At 47.3% G+C, this 20,168-nt stretch overlaps 1 protein-coding gene across 3 annotated transcripts in view; it reads right to left on the reverse strand.

The window, feature by feature from the left end:
* LOC137847229 (uncharacterized) overlaps positions 1 to 20,168 on the reverse strand; it is a 77,499-nt gene that overhangs the window by 25,072 nt on the left and 32,259 nt on the right. The gene's annotated exons all lie outside the window — the stretch shown is intronic.

A 20,168-nucleotide genomic window follows, 5' to 3' on the forward strand; every position in this document is an offset into this window, starting at 1 on the left:
GGGGGTGCAGCAGGAGCTGGGAGGGGACAGAGCCAGGACAGCTGACCCAAAGTGGCCAAAGGGGAATTCCATCCCATCTGGCGTTATGCTGAACAATTATAGGGGGGGCTGGCTGGGGTGGGGGGAGCGGGTGCTCAGGGATAGTCTGGGCATTGGTTAGCAGGTGGGAAGCAATTGCATTGTGTATTATTAGTAGTACTATAATCATTATTATGATTATTTTCCCTTCTTTTCTGTCCTAATAAACTGGCTTTATCTCAACCCTCTGGCCAGGTTAAACCACTGCAGGCAGAAATGGCCTGGGTTTATGCAGTGCCACAGGGATACGTCTACTTGGAGGACAGGAGAACAGAGTTTCGGGGCTGGGCTCCTGTGCAGGATGGGCAGGTCCCAGGAGAACTCTACCCCATTCACACCTGGCAAGGAAAACACAGGGGACAAGGAAAGCAGGGCGATAGCTCCAGATGCTGCCAGTGTGGTGCACAAGGGCATGGCTCAAATTCTCTCAAATCCACCACTGCTTTGGTGCAAGGAGAGCTCTGTGGGCAGAGGAGGCCCAGGAGTGCTGCGGGGAAGCTGTGCTGTGACACAGGAAGGACGTGTGGAGGGCAAGGGATGTTGACAGCAGCCAGGGGACACCGGGGCCCTAGAAGAGCTTGGTGGACAGACCCTGGCTCCCCTGAGTGTGCTGGGCACAGGCCTGGCAAGCGCTATGGTCTGTGTGCATGGCACAGGGGGCACTCTTCACTGTTATATGTCACCTCATTCTAGGGTGAGGAACAGCCACTGTGAAAACTACCAACCTGCAAGATCCTGTACAAATTCTCCGGGAAGCTGGAGGCAGGAGGTCTGATCAGCAACGTCTGCAGCATGATGTCCATACTTTTCAGGGTCTGCAAGAAGGACAAATCTTTGTGTTGTCAGGCTTTCAGTGGTCCTTCACAGCTCTAAGAGAATGTGCTAAACTCCCCCTTGTACTGGGTTTACATAGCACGGTTTTGGGGGTCTGCAGGGGTGGCCTCTGTGAGTAGGAGAAGCAGGAGCAGTTGGTTTGGGGGCATCTGCTACCTATGGGAGACACATGTTGGAACAGTTTGCTCCCGACAGATGGACCCCATGGTACGGAGCCATATTGGAGCAGTTTTTGAAGAGCTGCTACCTGTGGGACGCCCACACAGGATCACTTTGTGAAGGATGGCATCCTGTGGGAGGGACCCCACATCAGAGAAGGGGCAGAGGGATACCGTGAAGGAGCAGTGGAGACAAAGTGGAGACTGACTGCAACCCCCATTCCCCCGCTCCTCTGGGGGGGGGAGGACGTAGAAGAGGGTGGATGGGGGAAGGCATTTCCGGGTTTTTTTGAGTTACTGCTCTAGCTTGTTAGAAATAGGTAATACATTTTATTAATCTTCCTACTCTGAGCCCGTTTTGCCCTTGATGATAGTTGTTGAGGGATGTCCCTTTCCTTAGTTCAACCCTTGAGCCCTTTCCATCGTATTTTCTCCACTTTTCCCTTTGTGGAGAGGAAATGAGAGAGCAGTTGTGGTGGAACTCAGATGCCCTGCAGGGTAAAACCATCACATTCCTTACTGCCAAGGAAGGACAGCTGCAGCTCTGCGCGCTGCCCGGTGGAGGCCTCAGGGCAGAAAAGGTGCTGTGTGCAGACCAGGCCTCAAGCGCTGGATACAGCCAGGCAGACGGAAAGGGTGAGAGGGATGTGATGGGGTGAAGCAAGGCTGAGACCCTGCCCAGCAAGGATCTTCAGCCATCTGTAAATACAGGCAAGCCAGGAGGTAGCTCAAAGAGATATGGGGGCTCCTGTAGCTCACCCAGCACGTACCACATCGTAGAGGCAAATGTCCAGTTCCTCTTTCGGAGGAAGAAAGAACACGCTCTTGAAGGATGCAAGTAACAGAGACATCATTTCATCCTCCAGCACCACCTTCACTGTGCTGCAAAGAGAGGGACACTGGTGTTGGCAGCAGTGCCTCCATGACAAAGGGAGGAAGACACAGACCTCCCATGGGCAGAACTCCAAGGGAGGGATGGGGAGCCCTGCTGGGATCAGTGTCCTTCTCCATGAGGCTGGCCGGGGCAAGAGGGTAGTCCTCAGACCTCCCAGCAGAGAGCTTCAGTACTCCCTTTGTCCTCTGGACAAGCCCTGAGCAGGGGAGAGCAGAGGCGCTGCCTGGATGGCGAATGCCTCCTTGCCAGGGTCAGATCTGCCAGGACCATGCGCTAGGGATATGCCAGCTGAGCCAAGGACAGGGCACATACCTCAAGGCAGAGATAGCAAGCATGGCTTGCTGCCGCACCACTGTGCACAGCTTGTCCCTGGGCTCCTCGTCCAGCAGCACCTGCAGAGCAAAACCGGGATGGGACCTGGCAGCCGTTGATACCCAACGCCAGCAGAGCCAGCACTGCTGGGCAGGACGAGAGGAGCCCTGGGGTCCCCAGCCCAGCACCGGCACCCAGAGTGCCCCCTGCACCTTCCAACACTGAGGTCCCAGCAGCATCCACAATCTCACAGGGAGCAACTCAACATCCATGCATTTTGTCCCCAGTCACCCCTGCCCAATGCCCAGGGAGCCTCGCCACCTTCCCCAGCCTGCCAGACGTCCCCTCACCTGGATGTTTGCTGCCAGCTTATTTTCACGGCAGAAGGTGTCCAGGCCCTCTAACAAGCCCTTCTCTTGTGCGGTTGTGAACACAGTGACGATATTCCTCAGGAACATAATCTTCTGCACATCATCCTGGCAGCCACAGAGATACCAAGAGGGAGCGTGAGGGGAGAGCCACAGCCAGCAGGACCGCAGCACTGTGGGGTGCGGAGCTGTGTGGGACGCCTGGAGGGCAGCAGCTCTGCCCAGCCAGCAGCCCTCCAGCAGCCTGGCAGCAGAGCTGGGGCACGGCCAGGACATGCAGGCACAGCCGCCATGGAAAGGGTTGCTCTTACCCTTTCTTTGTTTTTGATGTAGACCTTGATGAAGTCCACAGCTTCCTCTTCCTCTTCGTATACAGGTAGCCAGCTATCATCTAAGACAGAAGGAGAGCAAGGATTACTGTAGAGGGGCTTCAGGATGAAGCAAGGGAAGGGGGCACTGGCTTCAAGCAGGGGGCACGGCTGGCCCCAGCCCTGCCCACCCCAGCGTAGACCCTCACTCACCAGACTGCAGCGGCTCCACCTCGCACACCTCAAAGGGCTCCAATACAGAGCTGCTCTCATCGGAGCTCTCACTCGCTTCCCAGGCCACCCTGGGGCGGCTGGGGGATCTCTCCTCCATTGCGAGTGATGAGAGAGTCAGGAGGGGGCAGGCTCAGGACAGCCACAGGCAGTGCGGAAAGACGTGGGCTGCACTTGGGGGCACCTCACCAGTCCCACTCGCTCCTGTCCTATCCCCTCGCTGTCCTGACGGACACTGGAGGGGCCGTTGTGCCAGCACCGGCTATTGCCAGATGACACTGGCCTGTGTCACAAAGGGTCCTCCTGTGATGTCATGCCCCCGGCTGGGTGATGCTGGCTCAGGGCCCTCCCTTGTTCTCAGCTCTTCTCAGGGCTGCTCTTGCATGCAGGCCCAGGAAATGGCCCCATAAATTTTAATATTGTCTTGCAGTTGATGCTATTTTTTTAGGAGCCAAGGAAAATGGGAGAAGTTAATGCACTCTCAAGGGTTTTACATCTTACTGCGATCAAAAGATCCAAGCTGATTGCGGGCTGAGTAGTGATCATATCATGACATGCATTCAACCGAAATCTAAAGAGAGGACCGAGCTTCATTATCTCCCCTATATGAAAAATGATGCAACTGATTCATGAATATTATTCTCCTTAGGGCCATTTAAAAAGAAAAAAAATCCGTATATTTCATTTGTAAAAATATTTGCAGTAAAGATCTGTGTACTTAAATAATTCTATTTCATGAGGACATAAACCTTTAGTTCTATAAAGAACTTTTAGTTCTTTAGTGTTATTTCATGCTGCTTACGTTCTGGAAGAGGTTACATTTTAAATACCTGCTTTCTGAACCGAGTTATATAGCACATTACTTACTGTATGTGTTTCCTGTCGTGTTGTTTATCACTTCTGGGGGTTGGTACCTTTTCATTTTTTCCCCTATAGTTAAATTGTTTAGTTAATAATAATCTTTCCCTAATATTTTTTCCCCTTTAATTAAATTATCCTTATCTCAACCCGTGAGTTGTTCCATACTTTACTTCTTCCCCTCCTCCTCTAGGGACGGGGAGTGAGAGAGTGGTTGTGGTATTTAGCTGCCTAGCGCAGTAAAACCACCACAGTCCATTTTGGCGCCTAACGTGGGGTTCAAAGGGTTGAGATAAAAGAACTGATTAAAACACTTACAACTAGCACACTTACTTGCTAGTCACCATGTTCAGTGTCATGTTAATATTGGCTTGTTTGATCATATGTCATGCAATCTGTGTCATGTTCTCATTTCTCCTCTATATCCAATCTGAGAATGTGCTACAATCTGTGTTCATTTTTTATTTTTTTTTAATTCACTGTGCTGCCAAGCGCTGGCCTTGAGTTTTATCTGTCATTCAGGCTCTGCACTGTTATCATTTGGGTCTCATGGAAACTATCTTTTAGAGAATATTCAAAACTACACTGCCTTCTTTTCCTCATCTGGATGTCAGTTTATGAATAATATCAGGAATGGTACCTCCTCCTTCTTTCACAGTGGGCTAATTACAACAGTTTTGGAGTATTCTGAATATCCATGTGTAACCCGTCTATTGCTATTTCTAATTCTGAATAACGGGTTTCCTCTTCTATCTAAGATTAGTCGATTGTTTAGGAAGCTTACCTGGGAATCTGTCTTGAAACAGTCTTGTGACGGGTGGCAACATGTGTGGGAGGATATAGGCAGGTACCTGTCATGGGTGTCTCCTCCAATAGTTTTGAACTTCACCCCTGAACAAATGCAAAATCCTAAAAACCTGATGGAATGTTTGAGAGTCACATGTCCTGACCCTGATAATGCTGGAGAACGACAGCTTGCAGCATTGTCCTGGGTTTTGGCTTACTCCTATCAAACACCGTTTAACATCATCCAGCACCTTGAAGAGAGGGAGGAAGTCTCTGAGTCTGATGACCAGATAACACATGCTGTGGCTGACCCAGAGGACCAACCATGGTATCAGTCGCCCCCATAGTCAAGTCAAAACAACGGAAACAGAGGTCAGCTTGTTTAGTAAGGAAAGAAGCCTCTCCTAAGAAGGAGGGAGAAGGGGAAAAGGCGGGCATCTCTAAAGCAGAGCCATGACAAAAACAGCAGGAAGATGGAAATCATAAAGGAAACAGAAACCACTTGATCCCTATCCCTGAGTGAGTTGTGAGAAATACGAAAGGATTATAGTTGACGCCCAGGTGAACACATTCTCACCTGGCTGCTTCGATGCTGGGGCCAATAGCCAACAATTAGAAGGCAATGAAGCCAAGCAGCTGGGATCCCTCTCTAAATTGAAATGGTAATTGACAAAGCAATTGGGAGAGGGACACAGGTTCTCAGCCTTTGGAGGTGGCTCCTGGCAGCTGTGAAAGAAAGGTATACCCACAAGGAAGATATGGTATATCAAATAGGCAAGTGGACCACTATGCATAAAGGTCTCCAGCATTTGCAGGAATTAGATGTGCTGGAGATGATTTATAGTGATTTGGACAATGCCCAGACACCTCAAGATACCGATGAAGTCCAATGCACAACATCCATGTGGCGTAAATTGGTGTAGAGTGCACCACCAGCACGTGCCAGTACGCTGGCAGTAATTCAGTGGGATGAGGAGATGGGACCAACAGTGCACAATCTGTCCTGTCAGCTTCAAAAATATGAAGACTCTCTCTCTGCTCCTCTATGGGCCTGTGTCTCAGCTGTGGAGAAACTGTCTGAATGACTTGACCACCTCGTAAATGAGAATATCCCATCCTCATCCAGACAGAGTGTTATTTCAGCCACTAAGAATCAGTATTTTCCTGCTCAAGAGAGAGAGTATCTAAGATGCACACCACGTGGCACCTTGTGGTTTTATCTGTGTGACCATGGGGAAGATATGAGGAAATGGGATGGTGTACCTACTTCAACCCTAGCTGCTCGGGTATGTGAACTGAAAGGAAATACAACAGCAAGAACAGGGGCTCCTAAGAAAAATGCTGCTCCAGTTTCTGTTGGGCAGTTCCCCAGAGGCAGAAGAAGAGCTGATGTTATTCTTGACTCTGATGAAGGGACCTCTGCTTCTCATTTGCAAGAATTAAGTGGTAGACACTCCAACCAGGACTAGAGGGGCCCTGCCTCTGGCCAGGTAGAGGAGAGAGATAATTGGATTTATTGGACTGTGTAGATCCAATGGCCTGGCACAGCGGAACCACAAGAATACAAAGCTCTAGTGGACACTGGCGCACAATGTACCTTAATGCCATCAGGCTACCAAGGGACAGAACTCATCTGTATCTCTGGAGTGACAGGGGGATCCCAACAACTAACTGTATTGGAAGCTGAAGTGAGTCTAACTGGGTAATGAGTGGCAAAAGCATCCCATTGTGACTGGCACAGAGGCTCCTTGCATCCTTGGCATAGACCACCTCAAGAGAGGGTACTTCAAGGACCCAAGAGGGTACCGGTGGGCTTTTGGCATAGCTGCTTTAAGCACAGAGAAGATTAGGCAGCTGTCTACCCTGCCTGGCCTTTCAGAAGACCTTTCCATTGTAGGATTGCTGAAGGTTGAAGAACAGCAGGTACCAATTGCAGCCACAACAGTGCACTGATGGCAACATTGCACCAACTGAGACTCCCTGATTCCCATCCATGAGTTGGTTCACGGCTGGAGAGTCAAGGAGTGGTCAGCAAGACTCACTCACCCTTTAGTAGTCCTATATGGCCAGTGCAAAAGTCTAATGGTGAGTGGAGACTAACAGTGGACTATCGTGGCCTGAACGAAGTCACGTCACCACTGAGTGCTGCAGTGCCAGACATGCTAGAACTTCCGTACGAACTAGAGTCAAAGGCAGCCAAGTGGTACGCCACAACTGATATTGCTAATGCATTTTTCTCCATCCCTTTGGCAGCAGCATGCAGGCCGCAGTTTGCTTTCACTTGGAGGGGCATCCAATACACCTGGAATCGGCTGCCCCAGGGGTGGAAACACAGCCCTACCATTTGCCACGGACTGATCCAGTCTGCACTGGAGCAAGGGGGAGCTCCTGAGCACCTTCAGTACATTGACAACATCCTCATGTGGGACAACACAGCAGAAGAAGTTTTTGAGAACGGGAAGAAAGTAATCCAAATTCTCCTGAAAGATGGTTTTGCCATTAAACAGAGTAAGGTCAAGGGACCTGCACAGGAAGTCCAGTTCTTGGGGGTAAAATGGCAGGATGGACGTCGCCATATTCCGATGGATGTGATCAATAAAATAACGGCAATGTCTCCACCAACTAGCAATAAAGAAACACAAGCTTTCCTAGGCCTTGTGGGATTCTGGAGAATGCATGTTCCAGGCTATAGTCAGCTTGTGAGTCCTTTATATCGAGTGACTCGAGAGAGAAACTATTTTGAGTGGGGCCCTGAGCAACAACAGGCCTTTGAACAAAACAAGAAATAGCTCGTGCGGTAGCCCTTGGGCCTGTCTGTACCGGACCAGCTGTGCCAAACATACTTTACACTGCAGCTGCAGAGCATGGCCTCACCTGGAGCCTCTGGCAGAAAACCCCAGAAGAAACTCGACCTCTTGGTTTCTGGAGCTGGGGTGATTGAGGATCAGAAGCCAATTACACCCCAACTGAAAAAGAGATACGGCATATGAGGGTGTTCGAGCTGCTTCAGAAGTTGTAGGTACAGAAGCACAGCTCCTGTTGGCACCACAGCTACCAGTGTTACATTTGATGTTCAAAGGGAAAATTCCCACTACACACCATGCGACTGATGCTACGTGGAGTAAGTGAATAGCATTAATTACACAGCGGACTCGAATGAGAAAAGCTAATTGCCCAGGAATGAGTTGCCAGAAGACAGAAAGCAGGATGTCTTTTTACTGACAGATCCTGCCATGTGGTAGGGAGCCATTGGAAATGGAAAGCTGCTGTGTGGAGTCCCACACGACAAGTTGTGGAGGCCATGGAAGGGGAAGGCGAGTCGAGTCAGTATGCAGAAGTAAAAGCCATGCAACTAGCCCTAGACATTGCTGAAAGAGAAAGATGGCCCGTACTATATCTCTACACTGACTCATGGATGGTGCAAATGCTCTGTGGAGGTGGCTGCGGCAATGGAAACGGAGCAACTGGCAGCGCAGAGGTAAACCTACCTGGGCTGCTACCCTGTGGCAAGATATTGCTGCTGGGGTAGAAAACCTGTATGTATGTCATGTAGATGCCCACATGCCCAAAAGTCGTGCTACTGAAGAACATCAGAACAATGAAGAAGTGGATCAAGCTTCAAAAATTGAAGTGGCTCAGGTGGACCTGGACTGGGAACGTAAGGGTGAACTGTTTGTAGCTTGATGGGCCCATGAAACATCAGGACATCTGGGGAGGGATGCCACATACAAATGGGCTTGTGATCAAGGGGTGGACCTGACCATTGAGGTCATAACACAGGTTACCCATGAGTGTGAGACTTGTGCTGCGACCAAGAAAGCCGTGAAGGTAAAATCTTCCTGGAACAGGGGGAGGTGGCTAGGGTTTCAATATGGTGAGGCCTGGCAAATTGACTATATCAGACCACTCCCACAAACCCACCAAGGCAAACAGTACGTACTCACCATGATAGAAGCAACTACTGTGTGACTGGAAACATACCCCGTAAACCATGCCACAGCCTGAAACACTATCTTGGGCCTAGAAAGGCAAGTGCTGTGGTGTCACGGTAGACCAGAGAGAATCGAGCCTGACAATGGGAGTCATTTCCGAAACAATCTTGTCACTTCCTGGGCCAAGAGGCATGGTACTGAGTGGGTGTATCACATCCCTTATCATCCACAAGCCTCTGGGAAGGTTGAGAGGCACAATGGACTGTTAAAGACTATGTTAGGAGCATTGGGTACTGGGACATGGAAACAATGGGACATAAATCTACCAGAAGCCACTTGTAAGGAATATTTCAGCAATTTGTGTCAATAGAGGGCTTGAAGGGTAAACCTTGAGTCTCTGATATCTGGGGGTGTTTCAAAATAACTGCTAACTATTGTGACTATTACACAGAACACTACTCAAGTCTCTGATATCCGCCAAGAGATTAAGGAGAAGGGAAAAGCTGAAGGAGGACTAAAAGACAAAGCTTGCAGGGGACGCTGCACAAGTCTCTGGCATCCGGCCAACACGGACAAAGGAGAAGGACAAGAAAAAAAGCCTGGGAGGAAGACTACAAGCCTTCAGCACAAGAGACCCCCAGAGGGACCACCGGAGACTGATACGCATGCACCAGTGGGAGGGTTTGGATTCTGGGAACTAATTATACTAACCCTGTTTTTTTTAGAAGTAGTAATGAATATGTATTAGCCTAGAAACATAAAAAACAACCACCTGCTGTAATTTGTGAGTGTGTTGGAGGAGCCCAGATTCCCCGCACACCCAGCGCTGTTTCCTTGCCTTTTATTGACCCCATAAATAAATCTTATAAAGCTAAATTGACTCAGAATTTATAACAATTTGGTGACCCCAATGTGATCCTTTTGGGTCCCAAGGCTGTGAACAGCTAAGGGAGGTGCCCCCACCCTTGTTTCGTTGTGGCCCTTTGCAGGAAGCAGTACGGAGCCCAGCAGGATTACGAACATAAGAAGCAAGTAAAGAACAAAGAGCTCTCCCCTCCTCTGGTTTAAACCCATAATTCTGCACGCGAAGATCCTGTTATAAATCGCTCAGTCCCAAAATAGGATTATAAACAAAGTTTACAATTTATTAAAAGAATAGAGGTAAGCAAACAGCGCTGGGTGCGTCGGGAGTCTCCGCTCCACCTAAACGCACACCAGTTACATCAAGCAGCTGATTTTTATGCTCCTAGGCTGATACATATTCATTACTACTTCTAAAAAAAAACGGGTTATTATAATTAGTTTCCGGAATCCAAACCCTCCTACTGGAGCATGCGTATCAGTCTCTGGTGGTCCCTCTGGGGGTCTCCGGGGGTCTTTCATGCTGAAGGCTCATAGTCTTCCTCTCAGGTTTTTTTTCTTGTCCTTCCCCTTTGTACTCCTTGGCAGCATGTCAAAAGCTTACACAGCGTTCCCTGCAAGTTTTGCCTTCTAGCCGTCCTTCAGCTTCTTTCTTCTCCTTAATCTCCTGGCCAGATATCAGGGGCTTGCACAGTGTCCCATTCAGAAGTCATAACAGTTACTAATTGTTAGCAGTTGTTCTGAAACCCTCAGACATCAGAGACTTCAAAGAAAGAACATACAAATACAGATAGCTCTCTATTGACACTTCACGAATTGTTAAAACATTCCTCACAGGCCATTCACAGAGACACTCCAGTCACATCTATAGCAGTGCTAAATCAACCACAAAGAAGGCAAAAAAGCTGTAACTGTTAGGAATGAGTTTGGAATCAGTAACAAAAGCAAATAGGCTCATGGATTTGAGGAATATTTCTGAAGATTTGATAAATTGACTATAATGAAGGGGAGACTGGGACACGGGGAGGAAAGGGAAGAAACCACATCTGTGGAAGAACTAAATTGCCAGGGCAGGACTCAGAGACAGACAGACGAATCAGATGAACATATCTCACAATGTGAATGAAGATTTATCGTTTTGTGAGTATGCCGTTCAGTTGGGTGGATTCAGTTGTGTGACTGTGTGTAAGGGTGTGATTGAGATGGAACTTAGTTCCGAAGCGAGTGCAGAGGCCTTCTAACCACGGTTCCAATATCCCGCAAGGGACTCAGCTGGTGAAGGACCGAAGTGATTGTTCTAGGTATTTGTGGTGGGATAACACTCACAAGACACCTTTACATACAGGCACAGCCATGAGTTTCAGAACTTTTTTTTTGTATAAAAAGAAGTTCCAGGAATGGGTCAGGGACAAAGCAGATCCTTAGACTCAGGAGGTTTGAGGAGTGGCCTCTGGTTTAAAAAGAGGGAAAAATTACCAGATACTCCACTGGGTAGTCCCTTAGGGCTAATGTTAAGATATTGGGATAGTTTTAGAAGCACTAAACATAAGGATAAGGCAAGAATGATTCATTTTGTATGGTTAAAAAGCCAAAAGAAACCTTAAGACCCCATGTACATGTATCTTAGTCGATATTTGGGTCCACAGAGGACTGGGTCTGTCAGGCATTGAACATTTATGTTAATAGTAGAATACCCATGGATGCAGAAGAGAACAAGTATGCTGCCGCCTAGTTGGGACTAACGGTATTGCCCACCACTCATATATTTAATTTAATTACAAAAAGGAGGATGAAGAAGGTAAGGAGGGGAGGGACCCCCTTGATAATTTGCCTCCTCCATATGACTAACCTTAGAAAATATTTAAAGAAGATTAGGGGTGTCAGGGGCTATACCTTCTGGGGACCCAAACATCTACAGAGCCCTTGATAAAGTTATTAATAGGTCCCCACAAAGAAGTTTGATTTCTGGTAGATACGGGGGCTGAAAGATCGACTGTTCAGAATATACCAAGGGGACTGAAAAAAGGGAAAAAGCAAATGTCTGTGGTAGGGACAAAAGGGGAGTCCTTCCCTGTGTCAATATTAGAAAACGTTGAGGTGGAATCTGAGACCTATGTGGGTCTTAATGATCTCCTGCTTGTTCCAGAAGCAGAATATAACCTATTGGGAAGGGATTTGATTATCAAAATGGGCTTAAAGCTTATAGGGGAAAATGGGAAAGTCCGGTTATATGCATTAACAAAAGATGAGGGCGATATAGATCCCCGAGTATGGTATAAGGAAGGGGAACTGGGAAAGTTGGAAATGGAACCCCTAATGGTAGAAATAACAGAATCCCAGAAACCTATAAAACAGTATCCCAATCCATTAGAAGGAAGAAAGGGATTAAAACCAGTCATAGACCGGCTATTACAAGGACGGTCTTTAAAACGTATGTCCCACCATAATATGCTTATATTACCCATAAAGAAAGCTGATGGGACATACCATTTGGTCCAAGATCTAAGAGCTGTGAATTGAAGAACAGTGACTAAATTCCCGGTAGTAGCAAATCCTTATACACTATTAAATCATTTGATACCATGTTGTGGTTTAACCCAGCCGGCAGCTGAACATCACACAGTCGTTCATTCACCCTCCCCCCACCCTCTCTGGGATGAGGGAGAGAAATGGGAAAGTGAAGCTTGCGAGTTGAGATAAAGACAGTTTATTAAGACAGAGAAAATAATAGTAATAACAATAATGATGATAATAGTACTACTACTACTAATATGTACAAACAAGTGATGCACAATGCAATTGCTCACCACCCGCTGACCGATGCCCAGCCTAACCCCAAGCAGTCCGGCCCCCTCCCCCCGGCTAGCCACCCCTATATATTGTTTAGCATGACGTCAGATGGTATGGAATACCCCTTTGGCTAGTTTGAGTTACCTGTCCTGGCTCTGTCCCCTCCCAGCTCTTACTGCACCCCCAGCCTGCCCGTTGGCAGGACAGAGCAAAAGGCTGAGATGTCCTTGGCTTGGTATAAGCACTGCTCTGCAACAATTAAAACATTGGGGTGTTATCAGCACTCTTCTCATCCTAAGCCAAAACACAGCATTCCACCAGCTACTAGGAAGAAAATTAATTCTGTTCTAACTGAAACCAGGACAAACAATTAAAACATCAGCATGTTATCAGCACTCTTCTCATTCTAAGTCAAAAGGTAGCATTCTACCAGCTACCAGGAAGAAAATTAACTCTGTCCAAACTGAAACCAGGTGTACTGGGTCTGGCTGGAATGTTAACTTTCCCGGCAGCAGCCCATACAGTGCCGTACTCTGTACTTGTAGCTGGAACAGCAGTGCCATCACACCAGTGTTGTGTCTACTGCTGAGCAGCAGTGGCACAGCGTTGGGCCTTTCTCTAACCCTCCTAGGGGGTGGGCAAAAAGTGAGGAGGGAAACATCACTAGGGCAGCTGACCTAAAGCAATCAAAGGGATATTCCATACCATGTGATGTCACACTCAGCAATAAAAGGTGGAAACAGGAAGAAGAGGGGAGGGGTGGGCTCTCGTTGAGAAGACGTCGGTCCTCCTCTCGAACACCGGCTGCGTGCGTTGAGGCCTTGCTTCAAGGACGTGGTCAATCATCGCTCATTTGTGGGAAGTAGAGAGTAATTTCTTTCCTCTGCACTTCCATATAGCTTTCATTTATTTTGTTTGTTTGTTTTCCTCCCTTCTTTTTATTTTTCCTTTTCCCCTCCCTTTTCCCCTTTCCCTTTCTATTTCCCCTTAATTAAATTGTTTAGTTCATGGTAGTCTTTATTTAATTATTATAATTGTTTCCCTTTAATTAAATTATCCTTATCTCAACCCGTGAGTTGCTCTTTGCTTTACTTCTCCCCCTCCTCATCTAAAGGAGGGGGAGTGAGAGAGCGGTTGTGGGGTTTAGCTGCCCAGCACGGTAAAACCACCACACCAGGACACCCCACAACATATTTGGTATAGTGTAATAGACCTGAAGGATGGGGCATGTCCATTAGAAGAAAAATCTAGGGATTATTTTGCTTTTGAATGGGAGGACCTAGAAACAGGAAGGAGACAGCAGTTATGATGGACAGTACTACCACAGGGGTTTATTGAGTCTTCTAACCTGTTTGAACAAACTTTGGAAAAATTATTACAGTCTTTTGAGCACTAGGGAGAAACGTGGATCCTACTGGATGGCAGAGAGATACTGCCTAAGAGTCAAGCAAAGAAGCTGCTATTTTGGATGCATTTGCAAACCCATTGGGGAACTCAATCAGTTTTTGAAATTTTACGGGTGCATTGGGATATATGAGATTGCTCGGCAAATTACTCAAGGGTGTCTAACATGTCAGAAAGTAAATAAGAGTAGTGTGAGGCAAGCACCTACTGGGGGAGGGAGGATCGCATATAAGCCATTTGAAAGAGTACAGGTTGATTTCACCAAGCGTTGCAGGAAGAACGGCCGAAAACACGACAGACACCAGTATGGTCAGATCATGCTCTTTTTATTACCCAAATAGCCTGACTTTTATAGCAAATTTAATAGGGGCGGATGGTGTCTCACACGAGATTATTGGTCAAAAGCACTCAGACAAACAACTACAAGAAAACAACCCCACCTGCAAGAAAACAACCCCCTTGTGATTAGCAGTCACATAGATCTTGTCCTTGAAGCCAGCTGCTGGCAACAATATTTTTTAATTCCTCAAACGGGCGATGTGGGAACATTGTCATGGGAACTTCTCGTAGTCATTCTGGTAGCTTGGTTTGCTCAGCTGAAGCAAGTCATGGCCTCCTTGCTGTTTCAAAAATCCCTCAACTTGTTGGTGGTAGTGGATCAACTAACCCATTGGGTAGAGGCCTACCCTGTTGACTCGCGGAAAGCTGACTCCACAATCAGTAAGATTGTGAAGTAGGTATGTTTATTCAGCACTGGGCAGCACGGGGGTAGTCCCACCAAAGTTGTGCGCACCTGACGCGGCAACTTGCTTTGGTTATATGCAGTAAAGAATTACATATGCATGAAGTTTCCCAATACAACTATACATATGCATAATCTGTCCCCGCTTAATATTAAAATTAGCTACAAGATGTCAGTTCCATACATTCTTCTTGTCTGCGCTTGCGCGGTGCCTTGTGGTGGTGGGCTCTGAGGGTCGTGGGGATGAAGTAAGATGTCTTCATCAGGGTTGAACTTTTCACCTCATCTCTTTGTGCGTGCTCTCTGAGGCCTTGGTCACAATCTGGGCCATCAGGTTGTTTTGATCTGGTTCTTGGGGCCTGAGGGGCTCCTGTTATCTCGAGGCCTTGCACGTTTGACATTCTTTATCTTGTCCCTTTGTGACCAGTCCTCCTTATCTCAGACCCCTTGGTTAAAGTCCAAACCATGAGGTTGTTTTGATCTGGTTCTTGGGGTCCGAGGGGCTCCTGTTATCTGGAGGTCTAAGCGCAGCACAAGCACAGTACATCACAAATGTAGCAGATATTCATTCTTAATCAATCACTCTCTAATTTCTAATTCCATGTTTCAGTCCCCCCTTTTCTAGAAAATCTAGTAAATTCTTTTACCTAATACAAAATTCTTCCCAATCTCTGTGATATGTATCCCTCAATGCCTTGCCATGTACTTTTATCAAGGAAGATAATATAGCCATTTGTTGTAACAATTTCCAATTCCAAACAAGTATTACAAAGGACAATATTAAACTTATACCAACTAATATCAATAAAACAATAATTGGGTGACACAATGTGTTCAAAATCCCAGTTGCAGTTGGTGACCATCCAAAGAGTGTGTCCCACCAGTTGTGATTTGTGTCTTGTTTTACTCTTTGCAAAACTCTGCTTATTTCCTTTGTATTATGATGGACAGTGATTAGAGACTGCTCTCCATTTTCCTGAACTAGTTCCTTCACCATCGTGAGGTTCATCCCAGTAGGTGTAAGTAATAACTTGTGATACATTGTGTTGTTAGACTTGGTCAACTGGTGGGATACTACTGGTACCAAATATAGAAAATTACACCCGATGATTCTAACCAAGTTACAAATACAGAAATTAGAATAATTTTTGCTAGGGGGAGTTATGTTCTCCTTATCTATTTCTACAAAAGCACAAACAGTTCTTAAACACACACAGCCTTGACCAATATATACAAGCACAGTCTTTTGACTGGTAAGCAGCTGCACATTATGGGGAATCACACGTCCTTAGAAACAAAGACTGTCCTGAAACCTTACAGCTTATTCTCCTTATTAACAATCGGACAGTTTATGAGCCTGAAATATGGGACCAAACTGAGGTCAAGGTGTGGGACTCTGCAACTAAAAACGACAAGGTTGCAGTGGGATTGCTTGGCGCCTGGCGAGCAATCTCTGAGGCCTTAAATAGCCCTGTGGGACCACAATCACAAACGTGTGGTTTACCAGACAGTGAGGGAGCTGTGGGCCCCTTTACTGATCCAACTGCTACACCATGGGCCCCTCTGCTGCTACAGCCATCGAAGGCCTTTGCTGTTACGCTCCCTGTTGACCTGAACGTGCCTTTTGACCCAGGCCTCATTGGCCTTGAAAAGGAGATGGATATGTTTTTCTTCAATCTGGGAAGAACGGGATATATAAGGCCTGAAGACCGAGTTGCTTGACAACTTAAAGCGAGACATATTGTTCAAAAGGAACGGAAAATGGAGACTGTTGTTTGTAATCAAGAAAAGGAATGGAAAATGGAGACTGGTAAGTCATGGAACTTAAAGGATTGTTTGTTACCTTTTCTGATTGTACAAATGTGTAGGCATACTTGCGTTTAGTATGTAAAGCGATGTTCTATGTATTTAGAATGTTTGACGTTCGTTTGTGCGTGTTGGTGGAGCGTAGACTCCCCGCACACCCAGCGCTGTTTACTTGCCTTTTATACCTTTTATAAGTATAAATTTTACTAAATTCAGATTGAGTTGAGACGTCATTTATAACAAATCGGTGACCCCGACGTGATCCTCTTGGACTTTGGTTCTGTGACCGGTAAAGGGAGGCGCCCCACATAGTGGCCCTTGCCGAGAGTGGTGCTGGAGTCCAACAAGATTTCAAACATAAGAGGCAAGTAAAGAACCAAGAGCTCTTATTTTGTGACCCGTAATTCTGCGCACGAAGACCTGAACGAAGATACCGTTCAGTTGGGTGGATTCGTTTGTGTGACTGTGTGTAGGGGTGTAACTGAGATGGAATTTAGTTCTGAAGCTAAGAATTCGTGGGTGGGTTAACCACTTGCAAGACACCTCTAGACACAGCCAGGGATTCGGAACCTCTGAGGATTCCAGGGATTCGGAACCTCTTTGAGGGTTCCAGGGATTCGGAACCTCTTTGAGGTAGCGTTCCAGGGATTCGGAACTTATTTGAAGCTTCCAGGGATTTGGCCAGGGATTCGGAACCTCTTTGAGGGTTCCGGGGGTTCAGAACCTTTTTGAGGGAGGGTTCCAGGGATTCGGAACTTATTTGAAGGTTCCAGGGATTCAGAACTTATTTGAAGGTTCCAGGATGGGTCAGGTGAAAAGGGATCCATACAGAAACTTGAAGTATATCAGGGCATAGCTACCCCTGTTGGATGCTAATTGTAGTGATTGAAATAATAGGTGGGAAAATTTACCTAGATGGTTGGTTATTTGCTTTGAATCGAGCCCCCACTAACTCGTGGAAAAGTTGAATGCAAATAGGAGAACCATCGGGTGTGTAAGTCTGGACCATTTCCTAAGAAGCATCGGAGAGAGGGCAAAACCAGAGAAGGGACCAGTACTGCTGCTCAAGAAGGTTTACCAAGGGCTGCAAGCCTTTAGGGTAATAACCACTGGGTAACGTGGCCTTTACCGGACCGCTCCTAATTACATGCTATTGGTCTCAGAATTGCAGTGAATGTATTGTTAACACCCGGAGAGGAAGAATTCAGGAACAAACACTACTATGCCTGTTAAACCTATGCTATGGAAACTGGAGTATGCTCGATGTAATGAAAGTGATAAGATAACCAGTTATGAGCCAAAAGAGGTCCCCTATCAATGGTGGATAGAGGTAAGAACTAGTAATGAAGGAGGAGAGTTAATTGGGAAAAATCGCATCACCACAAATCTTAGTAAGCCCTTATCAATCGAATTTGATGTATGTGATTCTGCCAGTGATGATTATTATATACCTTGTGGAACAATGAGTTGGGTGAAATATTCTATATATGGGATTCCAACCATTGCTAAAAACTTGTTTATAAATCTTGCAGAGAATATTGCGAAAGCATTCTCTTGTGGTTCAATTGGCCTTTGCCAAATTTGAAGCCAAGACACAAATTAATGATATTCAAAAGAAGAGGAGAGATTGTTATATATGGAGTGGTAATTCGTGTCAAGAAAATGGTTGATATTAATAAAGAAGGAGGAGATTTGGAAGTGTGGCCATGGGGGTTGGAAAGCCCCGTGGTTGAGATAACATTAGACTCTTAATGATGAGGCCATCAGGAATGTAAAAGAGTTTAGAGGGAACAAAGAAGGATGATTCAGGAGACTCCATGCAGTCTCCGGTTTCTTGTTCATCAACTTTAAGTGTTCCTTGCAGACGACCTTGTGAACTGCTGGGCTTTGGTGAATAAATCTCATTCTGTTTTCCAAGGAGAAGAGAGCCTCTCTTTCCCATCTTGTGATGCTCTGCTCTGCATCAGGGTCAGAACAGCTCCATACATCACAGCAGGCTTAGACCAGACTGCAGGAAGAGCAACCAGGAGGAGAGAGCTTGGGCACAACCAGGGATGCCATATGAGCCAGCAGTGTATACACGGATATGGTCACATCCACATTGGGATGCTCTAGGAGGAGTGTGTCCACCCGGGCAAGGGACTTCTCCTCTTCCATGACTCCACACTGGTGTGGCCCTAACTGGAAGAGGGCTTCCCAGTGTGAGGCTCCTTTTCTGAAGGACTAGGGAGGGATGGAGAGGGTTCAGAGGAGGTGTGCCAAGACAGGGCTAGGGGTCATGTGTGTGGAGGCTGAGAGCCCTGTGCTTTGTAGGCCTGGTGACGCACAGGCTCAGGGCACCCTTGTAGGAGCTCCTGACAGATGGAAATCTGCTTTCAGAGATGATGGCACATTTTGGGTAAGGATAAAGAGCATGAGAAAGGAAATCCATCCACCATAATTTGGTTGTTTTGGAGGTCCAGAGTGGTGATGAGGAGAAAGAAATGCCACTCCAAGGGCAGTGCTGTGGTGACTCAGAGGGAGTCTGCCTCAGCCCATGGCTTGTGTTTCAAGTCAGAGGCAGTGAGCACAAGGAGTCCCTAGTATGGGTGGGGAGATGCTGTGGTGGGGAAGCAGGTTGGATGTCTCCAGGCTGCAGGGAAAATGGTTCATGCATGGGACAGGATAGGACAACCTGTGGGGAGATGTCCAAGGGCACTGACAGGGCTGGAAGGCCCTGACACAGCAGAAGTCTTTGTCCCCGTGGCTCTGGCTGTTGTCTCTGCCGCTGGGGCCTATGAGATGACACATGGTGCTCCTGGCACTGGAACCATGTGGCCTCCTTGCAGCCCTGTGCACTGGAGTTGTACTGTTGTCCTTTAGTTGCCATCACACACCCCATATCCCACTGCCCCTTGATGAGCAGCGTGAGGGACAGAAGAACTCTTCCCACAGCTGGGTGTCAGGCCTTGGTGCTTGCTTTGATAAAACACATCAAGGTTTCCTCAGCATCAGGGCCACCTTTACTTTGCTTTTGCCTGCCTATCATCACTGCCTCCCGTTTCCTTTGCTAACAAGTCCAAGGGGGAGCTGTGGTGGTAATGGCCCCCAGTGGGACCAATTAACACTCCCAGAACCTTCAGCATTTCTCCTGGCCTTAACCTCTTGAACAGCCTGTGCTATCTCCTCTCAGCATCAGAGGTGCATGGACTCAGCGCCAAATACACCCTGGGGCTCGGCACAATGCAGAGAGCCCTCCTGTGCCCTCTTGCTGCCCAGCAGTTCCTTCAAGGCTTCAGGGCTTTTACGTCTAATTGGGGAGATTTCAGAAAGCTAGTGAATGAGGCACATTTCAATGGGCAGTTGATAATAAGGAAGCTTTCCCTTCAAGCTGGATTCTTTATTGATTTATTTCAATTCCCTGCCCTCTTCCTTTGCTATTGATCCAGAGGGTCTCCTAAGGAGGCCTGGTCAGCTTGGAAAGGCAGTCCCTTGAGGCCAGGCACTCCGTGGGCAACCTTGCTCCTCACCTTCCCAGCCCCACCATTTCTCTCAGGAGCCATGGGGGACTTGCAGCACTTCTCCTCCCATCAGACTTCTCCAGTCAGGACTGCAGCTGCATGTTACAGCTCCTTTGCACCAACTCCCAGCCCTTCTCCCCACAGAACTGCCTGCACGCAGGCACAGAAGGACTGCTCCCCATTGAAAACCAACCAAAGTTAAGTGTGGTGCAGTTCAGTAAACAGTAAAACACTCTCCTCAGCTGTGTGCCCAGTGCAAGCTGCAGCTAATGAGGTTCACCTTCCCCAAGGGATGGCCATACAAG

This window comes from Anas acuta, chromosome W (assembly GCF_963932015.1).
Source record: "Anas acuta chromosome W, bAnaAcu1.1, whole genome shotgun sequence".
Lineage (NCBI taxonomy): Eukaryota > Metazoa > Chordata > Aves > Anseriformes > Anatidae > Anas > Anas acuta.